Below are 18,508 nucleotides of genomic sequence, written 5' to 3'. Positions count from 1 at the left end.
AAAATCTCCATTATTTCACCTCTCTTCCAACATTTCTCCTTTACATTCATGGTTTAGGCACCATCCAGTTGTCTATTTCTTGGAAAGATGCCATACAAAAGCTGTTCACAGAGCTATATGATAACACAGCATATATTCCAATGTATCTTTAAAATCTATAAAGAAGTTTTGGGGACAAAAAATATATATTTTGTGTGAAGTTGGAGATGTTCCCAGTGGCTTATTCTGAAAGTCACTGCCTTTTCAGTGTTAATTGGGCCATAGGTTAATTGCAAATGTTTTTGAAATTCCTTGCTTGTTAAGCTCATCTCGTTTTAGTTTCATAGATGGGAAAGTGATGAACTTGGACCAGGAGCAGGCTCTGTCTGTTATGTGGTATAAGAAGCAAATGGCTAAGACCATGAAGTGGGCACAAAAAAGTCTGTATTACAAAAAAAAACAAAAACAAATTTGTTATCATGTCAGCAGGAGAGAAATCTGTCTGGATGACTGTGAGATAGACATAGCTAGTAAGTTTTGGATGGATCCAAACAAACAAGATTGTATCTATAAAGATGTACTGGAAACTTCACTAGCATAATAATCTCAATCTAGTTCATTTATTCACACTCCTTAACAGCAATGTAATAATAGTTTGCACCTACATGATGGGCACTATGATAAATACTTTTACACACAATCTCATTAAATTTCACAATATCCTTAAGGAGTAGTTATTTTTGTAATACTCATTTAAGAGAAAAGTAAACTAGGTCTTAAAGAGATTAACTTATCTAAGGTCAAAAAAAAAAAAAACTTATCTAAGGTCATGTAAATAGTAACTGAAGCAAGGTTTTCTCACCTATACAATTTTATTCTAGATCTCTTATATTTAACCACCACCCCACATAGCTCATTTTTGTTCAGATTTTCCTGCTTAAAATACTCTTAAAAGGAAATAATCTCAAATCAGAACATCTATAAGGAGTCCTTCCATCATCATCTCTTTCGAGGACAGATTATGTGGTTTATAATCAAGGTCCTTTATCAGCTTCTTCCCTATACATCTTTATCCTCTATTACTAACATGGACTATCTCATTCCACCAAAGCCATGGTCCCAAACACAGTCCTACATTTTCCTACCATATTCATTTTAGCTACTGCTACAGTTTCTCCCCTGAAATGTTCTCTCTATTCATTTCTCCTAATTGTTCACTATCTTTCCTATAAGCCTACCTCCTCTAGAAGACAGTCTAGACTAGTGTTCTTCCTTACTCTTAACTCCTAGCATGCTTTTGTGATACTCTTTGATACTCTTGTAATAATCTCTACTGGCCTTTCAGAAGGATAATTACTTCATCTCCAAAACCAAACAAACATGTGAGGTGTGAATATGGGACAAGTAGGAGAAAAACAACTAGATGGACTTCATCATGGAAATCTTGCTAATAGAGATCAGTTAAATAGATGAAGGCCATGGAATTTTAGCTTTTTAGATTATTTAGGCAGAGGTTGACATAAGCAAATAACACAAGTGATTAAATGTTCATATAAGAAATTAGAAAATTTACTTAAGCCTTATGAGAACTCCAGAAGTCATGTTGCAAAATCAAAAGGAATGACGTTAGTAGAGGACCTTCAAGATTAGATGAAAAAGTTATTGATTCTCATTTTTTTTCTTTAAAAAATACTTAAGTGATTATATTAATAATAAAATAACTGGGCAGCCTGGGTGGCTCAGCAGTTTAGTGCCGCCTTCAGCCCAGGGCCTGATCCTGGAGTCCCAGGATACTCCCTGCATGGGGCCTGCTTCTCCCTCTGCCTGTATCTCTGCCTCTTTCTCTCTCTCTCTCTCTCTCTCTGTATGTGTCTCTCATGAATAAATAAATAAAATCCTTTAAAAAATAATAAATAAAATAACTACCACTAATTAAACTCTTACTACTTTACACCCACACTTTAAGCTCTTTCTCTGGATTTAATTATTTATTCCTAATATCCACCCATTGAGGTATTATTATAATCATTCAAAAGAGGACATTAAAATACATAGAGCCTGAGGGGACTGTGAGACCACAGTTTTTACTTGGGAAGTCTGATTCCAGAGTCTCACTCTAATCACCACCCACTATACCATGTACTATATTATAGACAATAAATGTAAGGAAAATGTTTCATACTTTGCACATTTTATGAAACCTTTAAGACATATCAAAAACTCCATAACTTTTTTTAAATCAAGAATTTTATTTAAACAACAAGATGCTTGACTTCAAGGAAAAACTATTTAGGATTCATTTCTTTTACAGTAATTTATCCCCATTTAAAGTAGATTGCCAACAGCTACATACAAAAATGTTATAAAATTGTCCTTAGATTTACAATGATAAATGAAAAGCATTAAAAATCCTCTAATCAAACAAGGTATACAAGGATTTTTTTTGTTGTTATTTTTTGTTAAACAGTGAGACAAAGTAACCTACTGGAATATAAAGATAAGAGTTGAATGAGCATGCCACTAATAAAGAAAGGGGGTATTTTCATAGAACAGTATTTTTCCCCATCCAATATCCTTTTGATGTTGATCCAAACATACCATTGGCCATTTAGTCAAAAAACTGCAATTTGCTTGTGCACAGAAATAGTTACTTTATGCACACCTAAGGAGTGAGGAAGGAAAAACGAAAGAGTAGAGAAAACTGTATGTAGTAGTCAGGATGTGGTGGAACCTAATTGCAGTTTTCTCACTGACGAGGTCTTCTTGGTCTGGAGGAACAGAGTTCTGGAGTAAAGTAGTAGGTTCCTTTTTAGTTGACACCTCCTGTCTGCTGCCATAAAACATCAACTACATCTTCATTCTCCATTTCCAGCTGTGCAGGCATGTCAATTTCATAGATTGGCTACCCATCACATAGGAATCTGATCTCCCTCATTGACAAACCCTATTATTCCCAACCAGCTTTCATTAGTTTACTAAGTGGTTAATCTTAAACCACACCATAGAACCACACCTGCCTGCCACCTTCAAATAATATGATTGTTCTCAGTATTGACTCCTTCCTTGGGCTTTTCATCAGCCATGGTGAACGCCAAAGTCTCCTCAGCTACCGCTTCCCAAAAAGAGGTACCAGGTTGAGCATAAGACACACCAAAAATTCCCTAACTTTTTAATTCTAAAATATACTTTTTAATTCTAAAATATACTTCATCAAATTAGTGAACATAACAGTGTTGAAAATTCAACTGATTACTATAAAAATAAAAAGTCTACAAAGCCTAAAACTTTATTTTCTATTTTCAATTTTGCCTTATGCAATTACCACTTTCTTTCAGGGAATTTCACAAAATTTAGTGAAAATTATGTTTTAATTGTGATGCTATATTGAAAGAAAAGTAGAATCAGTATACCATCTGTCAATTCTGGATATAACAAAAGGGGTAGATAGAATTATTTTTACTTAGCCTACATAATATGTAAGTATAGTGAAGTTAAAGATGTTTTAAAGACATTTATGAATTATATGCTACTGTACTTATTGCAAGTCAAAGTTTTAATGTATTTGCTATTATGAAGAAGCCATGGCATTCTGTTACTTAAAATTCATTAGGCTGTAATTATTAGGTATTCTGCAAAAAGCTTTTAGAAAAGATACTTTTATCCTTGAAAATTACTTAGGTCAAATATATTCTATCATAGGCACATTTTTTTTTAGGTCCCGAAAAGCAGGAAAGTTCAACACAATTTCCTTCTATCTAATAAGACAGAGATGTTATATTAAAACAAGTATTTCCAGTTAAAAGATTTATGCAGATTAATATATGATTTTTCAGATTTTTCTCAAGCAAAAATATAGTCTTTTAGATATGCACTGTCTCTAGAATCACCAGTTTTGTTGAAATGGACTTAAGAGATTCAATTCATGGAATAGGAAAAAAGAAGATAACTACAATAATATTTATTATTTGAGGGAATAGTTGCTTTAAAATATTACATGGGAGTTGTTCAGAAATATGAAGTCTCAGTGCTTATTAAGACAGTTTTCATTGCTGGATTTATTGCTAGTTTCAGGAATCAGAAGAGTCATACTTTGATTGTATAGTTAATTCTAATTTATCCATTGAAAAGGTGTCAATATTATTTCTAGAACTTTACCTTAATAGTCCAAAATACTTAAACATCCTTACAAAAATATATTTTAATGATTTCTAAAACATTTAAATGTGATACCTAAAAGTTGTATTAAAGATAATATAGTTCAACCTCTCATTTTTCTGCTGAGAAAACTCCATGCCAGAGAGGTAAATGGACTTTCTTAGAGCCACATGACTCAAGGAAATATAACAAAGTTAAAACTAGAGTTCATGTTTGGAACTCTTTACCCCCATTCCTATGTCTGCTTTTATAGATGACTTACTACAACCTTATCTTTCTTCTTTATGTGACCATTGTTTTACTTCCTATTACGTTTAGAGAAAAGAGTTACCAGTTATTTATTCATTATGCCAGGCCCACAGAACTCTTCATCCCTTCTTTTGTGAAAGGATCAAGAAGTCCAAATCAAATGACTCCTTTTTTCCAAGCCTGACTTGAAGCACTGCTTTTTATGAGAACAATCATGCTAATTTCTCTGGTCATCATAAGTGAAAATTTGTGATCTTGACTAACAAAGAATTATAGATCTTAGAGAACCTATGAACAAGTCTCATGGATTCTCATCCACAACCACCTTGAATCTTGATAATTTAACTAAATATTACAAGTAACAGAACTTACTATCCCAGGAAGCATCTCCTTCCAGGTTTGCAGTCTCTGTAGATGTTTGAGATTTATTTATATTAAATATATTTCTTCATGCAGTCTCATGTACATTGCATGTCCCCTATGTGCTTTTTAAGAAAAAAAAAAGAAAAGAAAAAGCATAAATCCATAAATATATTCCCTTTTCTACTTCATAGTCTACTGCTATTTCCTTAACCATGGAATCCAAGTTCTATGTGAGTGGGCTGTGTTTTAATTACTGTTATTCCCCAGAACTTAATTTAGAACTAGTTTATAGTATATATTCAATAAATATTTTTCAAATGAATGAAGCAAATTTACTTATCTTCCCTAATTCTTTTTTGCTATAAAGTAAATGTTCCCAGCCTCTCACCATTTCCTCAACTGATATAATCTGGGAGAGCCTCACCATCCTAATTATTCTCTATACTCTTCATTATATCAACTACCATATAAGCTGTCACAGACAGTGGAAGTCAGTATTCCCTGTGTAAGTGATCCCTATGCACTCAAGGAAGAAGGAATTCACTTTACTCAGTTTTCAGACCATTCAGATTATGCTTTTAGTCAACTAAATCCTTAGGTCTTTATCACATGAAGTGTCTGAAATTATTTAAGTTGCTTAGTCACAGTGCCAGAGTTTACCACTCTTATAATACATAAACATTCTCAGGAGATTTAACACATTAAGTGAGATCCTCAATCATTCACAGCTTGTGGTCAGTTTCTTCCATCAGATATAATTTTCTCCTAGCCCCTAGCTGAGAGCAGCATACTAAATGAATGGGAGTTTTCAGAGATGGCATAGATGATTTTATAACTTGTGGTATTGTCCGGAAATTCAAGTCTGAGTGCAGCTCCAAAGCAAGGGGCCAAGTATTAGGAAATGGACAAGGAAGAGGGCCAAGGGAGAAGTCAAACATAGCAAAGCATTTAGAATAATACTGGAATAATTTTTTTCTTTTTATATATTTTCTGTATATATGATTTAGTATATAGGAGTCTTTAATTAGGAGTCTTACTGTGGATCAGGTAGTCTGATAGCCTCTAATCATACAGGAGAAGAGAAAAATGTGGTTTTATCACCATAAACTTTTAGTCTACTAGAGTAGAAAGGTGAGAAGTAAGTAAACAAATACATAGTTAGTAATTGTTATGTATCCCAGTTGAAATAGAGTGCAGAGAGAAGGTATAATGGGAAGAGTGAGCATCCCTTTTAAGTAAAAAGGTCAGGAGAGGATTCTCCAAAGAGGATGATCAGAGATACATAGGCAAGAAGGAGCCTGTCAATTGAAGAATGGGGGGTGTATGTGGATATAAATATACATGATGTGGATATGGATACAGATATATTTCAGATATAGGAAGAAGTGTCAGGGTGAATAATGACTTCTATAATAATATGTTTTAAAAGGTAATACCAAATCTGAGAAACACTATAACTTTCTTTCTCCTAATAAGATGTCAGAAGTTCACCACCTGCACATGTTCAGGAGAACGGCCTCCTTGCAGATTCATCTGCCTGGGCTCAAAATGTCTATATGAAATGTACGCTATTCTGTAAAGGAGTTAGATTTCACTCAGCAGGGTACAATGGAGCAGGCTGCCACAAACTGCTGTATGTGAGTCCCACTTATTAGCCTATGCCTATTCTATCACCTATTCAATGTATCTTTAAATAAACTGGATTGTCCCTCTTGTGCCTCTTAAGCACACAGTATAGCACCACCCATGTAAGTACTTCAGTCAGTCAGATGGTGGCCTATCTGATTTCTCAGCCAAGTGCCTTCTAAAAGTTTGTCTGAACATTCTCCTAGGATATATTTAGCAGGTCACAAATTGGGCTAGTACAAGCTACATATAGGTATGTCTCTTTCACAGCTCTGTGAAACACATCCATCTCTGTATGCTTCCGAGACTCTAGACTCTATTTATCTGGCCTTTCATACATTTAATTTTTAATGGCTTTCAGAGTGATATTGAAATTCAACCCAATGGGCAAAGTTGATTTCCTATGATGTGGTCAATATCCTAGTGCAGACTATGGAGTATTGAAATGTTGGTCACAAAAATATCATTAAAAATATTCACTGTAATTAGTGATAGACATGTTAAAGTGTCAGAGGTGAAATACACCAATTTCTGTAACTTGTTTTGTAATGTCTCACAAAAAATAAAGTAAAATAATGGATGGATAGATGGATGGATACATGAAGGCATGGGTAGAAGGATATATATGTGATAAAGCAAATACAGCAAGCTGTTAATTGTAGGATCTGGATGGGTATGTGATGGTTCACACTGTGAAATTCCTTTAGCTTTTTTATGTTTATAACTTTTGATAATGAAATATTGGGGGGGGAAACAATCACTGTGTACCTGAATCTCACCATGGAAGTATGAATAAACATCCACACATGAAATAATTGCTATACTGTGAGGTGCTGATTATAAGAGCAATGGGAATTCAGAGAGAAATCAACATGGATTGACATAAAAGGAAAGAGGATCACTTGAGACTTGAAGGTGTAGGATTTTAAAAGATGAAGTGGAAGATGGAAAGCATTTCAAGTGAAGGAAAACAGCATGAGCAAACACATGGAAGATGGAACAGAAAGCAGGTGTTCAAGAAAACAAGATAGCTGAATCTGGTAGGGAATAGTCAGAAATAATTTTGGATACACATAGCAAAGCTAAAAAACTGACAGATCCTGATGGGTAGAAAAATACAAGATCCTGTCCCTTAAGTAGTCAGTGATATTTGGGCACAGTAAGAAGCAATAAAGATCAGATTTACAAATAGAATTTTCAGACAATCTTACAAAAAATTTACAAGAATGTTATAAGATAAACATAGGAACTCAAACAAATGCTACATACCTTACAGGCAATCATTACTCTGAAGACACAAAATAATTGGATGAAAATATTACCTTGTCAGGATGATTTTATTGTACTAGGGAAGTCAAGTGTCCTGTCTGTATAGGGCCATTCAAATCCTCCCTCTCCCAAAACAAAGGATTCTAACGCATTAGCTTTCCCTGGATGAGCTCAGAATCAGCAGATCAACCTTGACAGCAAGGCACTGTCAGTTCCCTCCAGTGTTTGCTAGCCCCCTCACCCAAGCATAAAACAATGCAAGACCAAATGGTAACAACAGAATATGTTGGAAAGGTATGAGGTAGCTCAAAAATTAAAAGCTCAAGAAGCAGCCTCAGAAATCACAGAAACCAAGATACATACCACGGATTCAGGTCACCCTATTTAAGGTGCAATGTGGTTAAATCCAACAGTTCTCATAACCATTTAAAATTCAAAATCAAGGGAGATTGCTTCTGAAGAGACCAGTTTGTGTTGTAGCACACCCCTTCGTCACTTCAAAGAGAGTCTCACCAAAACTGTATTTAGTGAGAAAATGTAGTTTCCCCAAGCAAGTGACTTATCCTTCAGAAACAAACATGAAAAGGGAATAATAGTAGTATCCATCTCATAAGATTGTGCAAGAACCAACTGAGCTAAAAATACTAAAAGAAAACTCTTGCAGTGCTTACTATGTGACAAAAACTGTAGTAAGGATTTTGCAAATATTAACTAATCTAATCCTTATAACTTCTCTTGGAGATTTATGTAATTAAACTTTGCAGCTCATATTTCAAAATTTAACTCAAAGTTGACAAGAAATACACATTCTGTCAGGCATTTTTCTGCCTGGGTTCTGAATGCTCATCAAGAAATGCATCTATTTGAAAACCTGAGCCTTGTCTTCTCAGTTCTCATTTTTGTAAAGATTCTCTCTCATTTACCCTTTTCCCCACTGCATATTGATATGATCAGTTTTTGTGTTTTTTGTGTTTTTTTTAATATTGGTATTGTGTTCTCTCTTTGGCTAAAGACCATCCTTATAGTAACAATTTCATATTCCCTAGTGAAATGATTCCTCAAAAATATTTCATAGTATCATTACTACAGTTTTATCTGTTTTTTATACCAATGTCTTTAAAACTAGAGATGGGAAATGAAAAAGGAAATAGGTACCTAAGGAAATAGGTACCTAAATGCTTGGCTGAATATGGAATATGGAATAATAAGAAGAAAAACAGTCATTTGGTGAAATGCCCTTAGTGCTGGGGTCAAGGCATCTGGTCAGGTGCCCCATGTTATCATTGACACCCAGCACCCAGCATGGTTTATTACAAATAAAAAGGGCAGGGTGGATGGAGGGATTTGGAATTTGGGGAATTTGCAATGACTGGCAAGCTAAGCCTGACCCCTGCACTACAACCTTCAAAGAGAATAAAAAATAAAAAGAGCCACAGAAATCATGACCTCCTGACAAATTGTGCCTCATTTCTAGGTGATAATCTGGAGGATTCTCCAGAAAATTACAGAAACAATTTTTCAGGCAAAGAAAAGTTGTGATGATAAATAATAAATACCATAATCAAATGCAAATGTCAATATGTAACATGCTGACTTTTTTTTTTTTTTTTATGAAGTCTGTAAGGAGAAAAGGCAGGACTTACAATTCACTTGTTCTTTGTTTTTAAGGAAGTTTATCTCCCAAGGGGGGATTTTCTTTCCTCAGTAAAAGGAAAGGAAGTAAGTTCTGCTGTTTCTCTGCTTGAAAAAAGAAAAAAATTAATATTTGAGCCCCCTTTCAACTCAGATTCATATTTCAGAATTAAATTTAGATGTAGAGGAGGGTAGGCACCAACTAACATGTGTCTTCTTACCTTGTCTCAAGATGCTCATGGAGATGGTCATTTTCTCTCTCTGGTGAATCCAAATGAATAGAAGGGTTAGATGATAGATAGATAGATAGATAGATAGATAGATAGATAGATAGATAGATAATAGAGATTTTTTAAAGCTCTGAAATATCAAACCACATTTTAAGTTTTTCTTCCCTTTAGATTCCTTTTGTATTTCAAGTCTGAAATCTAAGCCTTCAAACTATCACTGTTTGCTGCTAGATAGGCCTGAAAAGTCCAAGGTCTGACCTCCAACTTCAGGGAGCTAACATTCTCAATTATATTTAAAATCTCTAAAATACTTTACGTATATATGTATAATATTAAATACATATAATGTTTAACTGTTGCTAATAACTTCTTTTGCCGAAATGTTTAAAAAATTACTCTGAGTGAAAAACAGAAATTTTAAAATATGTCAACAATCCTAAAATATTTACATTCACCATTTTAAAGTTTTCTGTAAAAGATTTTGTATTGTTAAAAAGTATATACTAGGAGAATTTTTATTATCAGACGAAGGCTGGATTACTATCACCTGGCTCTTGGCCTTTTTTCAGGCCATTTTAAAATTATTTTCAAGTATCTGTGGATAGTGGATGCTCACAGAGTTATAGAGATGATTTCACTGTGCCACCAATAGCTGCTGGGCTAAAAATAATGATTGTTCCTATGAATACCCTATGTATTCACATAGGGAGGTAGCTGAGTAAGGAAACTCCTCTTCTACTGGATTGATTACAATGAAACTTTATTTTTCTGCCAAAGATTATCTCAATTTTCTATATACAATGTTCTATATACAGCTAATCCCTGTGGGATTTAAGAGACTAAATTTAGTCTAAGCCACCATATTTTACATTTTTCAGGAGTTATATCTGTCATTTAGCTTATAGTATCTCCTGTCTAGTCTAAACTGTTCACTTCTACCTTTTATTTTCTTGCTCATCTGGAAGTTAAATCAACAAAACAGCTTGGCACAGTAAATCTTATGTTGTCACCATGGAGTTCTATCATATTTTTAAAGTAAAAAGTCATTCAAAATAGTGTATATCAACAACAGAAAAAAGAAACATAAAATTTTTCCCTAAAAGGAACAGAAGGAATGTTAAGTACTCTAAGAGATATATGGTGAATGTCAAAAGACCAAAAGACCAATACATTTTCATAGCTGCATTAAGTAACAAATGAAGCTGCACAGAGTTATTCAGCTAAAATTCAAGCTGAGTTGAACAATGCCAGGGTATAGTCATTCACCTTACATGAGTGTTTTACCTTATAAGTGAACTTACATTCCACCTGAAGAGTTCCTTCCTCTTTGCCATTTTGATATTAGCTCCCAGAAGCTTTTGCCTTTAATCATCTTAAGGTAATATTGATGGGAAGAAAGTCAGTAAAAAGAATTTTAGCATATCTATGTGCAAACAGAATGCAGATCAATCAAAATCATTTAACCAAAGAGCAAAGCTCTCTATTAATTAATGGAGATATTTTGAAGCATATTTCCCATTCAGGGTAGGAACCATAAAGGCAACATGGAAGGAAAATAGGAAAGGCATACGTCACAAAATCAAGTCATTTTTTTGGCTGCAAAGACCCTTGAAAGTACTTGGAATCATATTTTTAAGAAAATGTAGAAATATGACATATTTTCAACAAAGAAATTTTCATAAACAAGACTAACTGAGCCTGGGCCTCATTAGCATAACTGATGAAACAACTCCCCAGGTCCAGGTGCTGCAGGGCAAGGTCTTTATTAAAAAGTCATGTATGCCTGGAGTATAAAGTCACAATGAACAATAGGTTTGCTTCATATTTTCCCCCTTTGTATCGTAAGGGGCATAATACTGGTGGGATATTAAAGCAATGTATTTTTATTTCCCCTTTAAAAGTCTTTTTTAGTCATCCATCTCTCATGCTGGAGCTTCTTGCCCAGTGAAAAAGAAGAAAGAGGCTGTTAAAAAGCTTTGGCCTCCAACTTCTTTGACTCTGTAGCAAAGTCTTGAAGGAGAGAGAAACTCTCCAAACTTCTCCAAACTCTTTCAGACTCCAGTAACATATCAAGAGTCTGCTTCCCCCTTTGCTCCCCCACATCCTCAGAGACAAATTAATAACTCAAGTAAAGGTGGGGGGGTAGTACTATAGAGGCAGTCAAAAAAAATGAAGAACTAGAGGTTAATGGGCATATTTATGACAGAGCTTCTAGGCATCTAGGAGAACTACAATTTTGAACTCAGCATCTAATCCAACATGGTGCAGGTAGGATGCCACAGAGGTAATGGTTGGAAGGTGGCTGATGAGGTGGACAGGAAGCAGCCATCCTGGCTCCTAATGACCTGTGTGTGGCATGAAAGCAATCTAGTTGTTCCCATACTCCTTAGGAAGGCACTCAGTGAATATCCATTCTATAGCTATGATCATTCCCAGTGCTGCACACCCCTATATAGAGTACTGAACCATACAGTGGTAGGTACATTTTATATTGTATACAATGGCTGCACCAATTATAAGCCTGCTAGTAGTGTCAGTTTTTCCACAGCCTCACCAGCACCAGATGTTTTCACTTTTTTTTAAGTTACTAAGTTATTAAATGGAAATTCTATTTTATCACTATTTTTAAAGATTTCTGTTTAACACTCTGGTCATAGTCCTTTCCTAGGCTAATTTAAAATGTTTTGTCACTCAAGGAACTCAGATGGCAACATAAGATGCTCCTGAGTTTCCCTCTTCCCATGCTCTGAATATACAGCTACATGAAGCAATTCCCATTGAAATAAATCAAGAAACTAGCTGAGCAACTCCAACATGTCCAGCAAATGCATTGAAATGCACAAGAAAAGCTGATACATAATCTCTCCATAAACCCTACCTCTGGCATAGCACCATAAAATCAGAAAGGAACCCCCAGCTCCTAGCTTGTCACTGAAAAGCTGAAGATTTGGATCTAGCACCCCAACTTTTAAGGTTCCCACCATCAAATGGACCCTCAAAACGCCTAGCCCTCAAAACGCCAATGAGACTTGTGTTCACAAGACCAACAGAACTACAGAAAACAAACAAAGGAATTCTTAATGGCATGTGAACACTTGCCCCAGCTGCTAGCCCCTTGGGGCTCACTACAGAAGAAATGGGCAAAAATAACCATCTCCCAGTCTTCCTGAAAGGGGTTTGACTGCATATTTGACAAACTGAGGGCCTACCTTCTATTTTGCACATATCTAGGAGCTGGCTCTGATCCTCCATGGAGCCCAAGGGAACAAAAAGCATTTCTGAAGCTTTCTTCCTCTGGTGTGCTCCATCAATAAAACAAAATTGCCACTGTCTCTTTGGACAGAGTTTGTACACATGCTTGATACTTGGCTTTACAGCTGCTGACTGAGGCACAAACTCCTAAATCATGTTGCTCTCGTGGTCAATGGGTCTTGCATTCACAAGTCCCAGAGAACTATAGAAAACAAAGTGTTTTTGTTTTTTTTGTTTTTTTTTTTTTTTTTTAGTACAGGCTCAACACAGAGGGAGAAGATAAAAACACCCATCTTCTAGTATTTCCCTGGAAGAGGCTTACTGCATAATTTCCCAGCTGCTGTCTGGCTTCTAATCAGCCTGCAGTTGCTTGCCAACTGGATACTTCCCTTGGAACACTGATGGACCTTGGCACACCCTCAACGACTAGGAGCCACTAAGAATGAAGAAGGTGGCTTGGATAATCGTAAGAGTTTGAGAGACAACCAGGAACTTGGGCCAGGTTGATTGACAAGGTTCATCTTCTACACAAGACCACTCTCTGAAAACTGGGAATGGTGGCTATTTTATATAATGCACAGAAACCAACAGAGACAGTAAAGAAAATGAAGAAATAAGACTGTGTTCCAAACAAAGGAACAATATAAATCAGAAACTAATCTTAATGAAATAGATAAGTAATTGAGCTAATAAAGTTCAAAATAATAGTTATAAATATGCTCACAGAGGTCAGAAGAGTAATGGAGGAATGAAGTGTAAATTTCAACAGAGGTAGAAAATATTAAAAAGCACCAAACAGAAATTACAGAGGTGAAGAATACAATCTCTGAACTAGGAAATTCAATAAAGGAGTTTAACAGCAGACTAGATCAAGTGGAAGAAAGAATCCATAAATTCAGAGGTAAGGCAGTGGAATTAATCCAATCAGAGGAGCAAAAAGAAAAAATTACAAAAAAGAGTGAGGTAACTTAAGGGAACAACAAGCCAATACACATTACAGGGCATCCTAGAAGAAAATGAGAGACAAGGGGGAAGAAAGTATAATCAAAGAAATAATGACTGAAAACTTCCCTAACCTGAGAAAAGAAGTATATATCCAGATCTAGGAAGCACAAAGAGTACCAAAGAAGAATCTAAGAGATCCACATGGAGACACATTGTATTTAAATTGTCAAAAGTTAAAGATAAAGAGAATCTTAAAAGCAGTATGAAAAAAGCAAATTATTACATACAAAAGACTCTGGTAAGACTATGAGCAGGTTTTTCAGGAGAAATTTTGCAGAACAGAAGGGAGTGGGATAATATATTCAAAGTGCTGAAATTAAAAATAACTGCCAACCATGAATACTCTTCCCAACAAAGTTGTCCGTCAGAGTTGAAGGAGTTATAATGAGTTTTCCTGACAAATAAAAGATAAAGGAGTTCATCACCCCTAGACCAGCCTTATAAGAAATGTTAAAGGGAGTTCTTTAAGCTGAAATGAAAGGATGATAATTAATCATTTTAAAACATATGATAGTGTAAAATTCACTGATATAGTTAAATATGTAGTTAAAATATAGTTAAATCTAGAATACTCTAATAATGTAATGGTTATGGTTAAATCAATTATAACTCTAACATAAAGTTTAAAAAGACAAAAGTGTTATAAACTAAATAATTTGTTAATTACACAATATAAAAATATATAATTTGTAACACCAAAAACATAAAATGTGGACAAGAAATATAAAAATATAGAGCTTCTATAAATATTCAAAGTTAAATTGTTACCACTTTAAAATAGTTTTTTTTAACTGTAAGATGTTTTATGTAAGCCTCAAGGTAACCACAAGGCCAAAAACTTGATACAAAATAGATAAAGAGAAAGAAAACAAAATCTACTATTACAGAAAATCATTAAATCAAAATGGAAGACAACAAGAATGGAAGGAACAAAGGAGCTGCAAAATGGCCAGAAAACAACAAAATGTTAATAGTAAGTCCATGCCTTTCAATAATTATTTTAAATGTAAAAGGACTAAATTCTGTAATCAAAAGCCAGAGTAGATAAAAATCAAGATAAAAAGGATACAAGATAAAAACATGGATTTAAAAAAACAAGACCCAATTATATATGGCCTACAAGAGACTCACCTTAGCTTTAACAACACATGAATACTAAAAGTGAAAGGATGAATAAAGATCCTACGTGCAATAGAAACCAAAAGAAAGCCAGGTAACTATACTCATAACAGACAAGATAGACCCTGAGCCAAATACTGTTATCAAGACAAAGAAGGTCAGTATATAATGATAAAATAGGTCATCAAGAGGGTTTAACAGTTGTAAATATTTATGCACATAACATTGGCATACCTTAATATATTAAGCAATATTAATAGACCTAAAAGAAGAAATAGATAGCAATAATAGATGAGTTCAATACACTGCTTTCAAGAATGGATAGATTATACAGACAGAAAATCAGTAATGAAGCAAAGAACCTAAACTACATGTTAGACCCAGTGGATCTAAAAGACAAATACATAACATTTATCAACAGCAGTAGAATACATATTCTTCTTAAGTGAGCATGGAACCTTCATGAAGATAGTCATATGTTGGGCCACAGAACAAGTCTTAATGAATTTATGAAGACTAAAATCATATCAAGTGGGATGCGTGGGTGGCTTAGCTGTTGAGTGTCTGCCTTCGGCTCAGGGCGTGGTCCTGGAGACCCTGGATCGAGTCCCGCATCAGGCTCCCTGCATGGAGCCTGCTTCTCCCTCTGCCTGTGTCTTTACCTCTCTCTCTCTGTCTTTCATGAATAAATAAATAAAATATTTTTTAAAAAATCATATCAAGTATCTTTTCTGACCACAATGGTAGAAATAAGAAATCAGTTATAACAAGAAAACTGAAAAATTCACAAATATGTGGAGATTAAATATGTTACTGAGTGATCAGTGGGGGAAAGAATAAATCAATAGAGAGATCAAAGCATATTCTGAGACAAATGAAAATGGAATCACAATGTAACAAAACATAGGATGCAGCAAAAGCAGTTCTAAGAGAAAAGTTTATAGAAGGGCGCCTGGATAGCTAGCTCAGTTGGCTAAATGTCCAAATCTTGATTTTGGCTCAGGTCATGATCTCAGGATTGTGAAATGGAGCCCTCACATGAAGCCTGCTTAGGATTCTCTCTCTCTCCCTCTCTTAAAAAAAAAGAGGAAAGTTTATAGAAAGAAATGCCATAATAAAAAGAGAGAAAGAGAGATAAAAAAAACAACATTACACATCAAAGTATTAGAAAAAGAACAAAATTCTTTTAGCCCAAGATAAGTAGAAGAAAAGAAATAACAAAGATCAAATTGGAAATAAATGAAATAGAGGTTTAAAAGAGAGAGAGAAAACATCAATGAATAAAACTAAGAGCCAGTTTTCTGAAAAGATAAACAAAACTAACAACTTTCAACTACTTTAACTACACTAATTTTACAAAGAGGGAAAAGTCAAACCAAATCAGAAATGAGAGGAGAATGTATAACTGATGCCACAGAAATACAAAAGATCATAAGAGACTACTGTGAACAATTATGTGCCAAAAAATTAGATAACCTAGAAGAATGGATACATTCCTAGAAACATGCAACCTACCAAGACTGCATCATGAAGAAACAGAAAATCTGAAAAGATCAGTTATTAGCAAGGAGATTGAACCAGTAATCAAAACCTCCCAATAAAGAAAAGTCTAGGACCAGATAGCTTCAATAGTGTATTCTACTAAACATTTAAACAAGAATCAATACCAATTATTCTCAAGCTCTTTCAAAAAACAGAAGAGGAAGGAACACTTCTAAACTCATTTTAAGAGGCCAGCTTTACCTTGATACCAAAACCAAACAAGGACACTACAAGAAATGAAAATTACAGGGCAATATTACTGATGAACATAGACACAAAAATTCTCAACAAAATATTAGCAAACTGAATTCAATGGGGCATTAAAAGGATCATAAGTCATGATCAAGTGGGACTTATTTGAGGGATGCAAGGACAGTTCAGAGTCTGCAAATCAATCAATGTTAACAAAATGAAAGTTAGCAATCATGATCATCTTGATAGAGGCAGAAAAAGCATTCACAAAAATCCAAACTTCTTTTATGATAAAAACTATTAACTAACTGGGTGTGGAAGGAACATACTTCAACATAATAAAAACACATATGACAAACCCACAGCAAACTTCATACATAGTGGCAAAAGGAAGCACTGGCTAGAACTGTTGAAACCACTTTATGTTTTGCATTTTGGCCTGTTTCTTTTCAATGTCTTCTCTATCTTCTCTTGTTCATGCCTTCTGTTTTTCTCCTTCCCTTGGAGTACATCTGTGTAACCAAGATGTTGCCTTTTAGTTGAATGACACTAAAGAGTTATGATTATATTTTTCCAAGCTGAATTCTGCAGAGTGGGTGTTTAGACAATATTTAGGGTTTCTTGCTGGTGTAAGAGCTGACTTTTTCCCTGGTTCCTGTAGAAAAAAAAACATTCCCCCTACCTCTGGACCAACTCATATCACCATTTGGGGCTCAGGACTATGCTTCTCTCCTGACAAGACCTGCCTTTCTAGGATGTTGCCTTAGAGCAAGAACAGATCCAACAGCAGCCTTTCATTCCCACTGTCTGTCGTAGGACCATAGAAGGGTGTTTGCTGAACTCTCTAGGAAATCCAGAGGTCAAAGAGTAAGCAAACATGAGGAGATCTCTTCCTTCTGTCTTGTATCTCACCCAGAGATTGGAGCTACCTAGGAAGAAAACACATAGTTAAAACATGATAGGAAGGTGGGTACGTCCTCCATTCTTTCTTGTTTTACACTGCTAAAATTGTATGATTTATTGCAATGTAAAAAGTATCCTGAGGAAGAAGGAGAGGAAAGGAAAAAGAAAGGAAGAGAGGAGGAAGGGAAGGAGAGAAGGAGGAAAGAAGGAAGGGAAGAAATAAAAACTTTTAAGATCAAGAATAAGAAATGTCCACTCTTACCACTTTATTCAATATAGTATTGGAAATGGGAAGTTCTGGCCACAGTGATTAGGCAAGAAAATGAAATAAAAGGCATCTAAATTGAAAAAGAATAAGTAAAATTGCCTCCTCTTGCAGATGGTATAATATGATATATAGAAAACTGCAGACTCCACCAAAAAACTGTTAGAACTAATCAATTAATTCGATAAAGTTGTAGGATGCACAATCTACAAAAATCAGCTGCATTTCTATATACTAACAATGAACTATTGCAAAGAGAAATTAAGAAACCAATCCCACTTATGGTCATATCTAAAAAATAAAATACTTAAGAACACAGTTAACATAGGAGATAGAAGATCTGTACAAAAACAAACATTTATGAAAGAAATTGAAGAAAACACAAATAAAGGGAAAGACATCTGGTGTTACTGTATTAGAGTAATGAATATTGTTAACATGTCCCTACTACCAGATTCAGTAAAATCCTTGTCAAAATTTCAATGGCATTTTTCACAAAAATTAAAAACTGTCCTAAAATTTGTATAGAATCACAAAAGACCCCAAAATAACCAAAGCAATCTTGAAAAAGAAGAGCAAAGCTAGAGTCACACTTTCTGCTTTCATACTATATTACAAAGTTATAATAATCAAAACAGTATGGTACGGGGGCATAAAAACAGACATACAGATCAATGGAACAAAATAGATAGCTAGAGATAGATCTATGCATATATGTTCAAATATT

The 18,508-nt window shown here is 34.7% G+C and overlaps 1 protein-coding gene and 1 pseudogene across 1 annotated transcript in view; one reads left to right on the top strand and one right to left on the bottom strand.

Annotated features, from left to right (window-relative positions):
- EYS (eyes shut homolog) overlaps positions 1-18,508 on the top strand; it is a 1,522,493-nt gene that overhangs the window by 1,263,784 nt on the left and 240,201 nt on the right. The gene's annotated exons all lie outside the window — the stretch shown is intronic.
- Positions 2,789-3,062, bottom strand: LOC112641820 (small ubiquitin-related modifier 2-like; annotated as a pseudogene).

The sequence above is a fragment of the Canis lupus genome, chromosome 12 (genome assembly GCF_003254725.2).
Source record: "Canis lupus dingo isolate Sandy chromosome 12, ASM325472v2, whole genome shotgun sequence".
Lineage (NCBI taxonomy): Eukaryota > Metazoa > Chordata > Mammalia > Carnivora > Canidae > Canis > Canis lupus.
The sequence above is the reverse complement of the archived record's forward strand: the minus strand, read 5'-3'. Positions and strand labels throughout refer to the sequence as shown.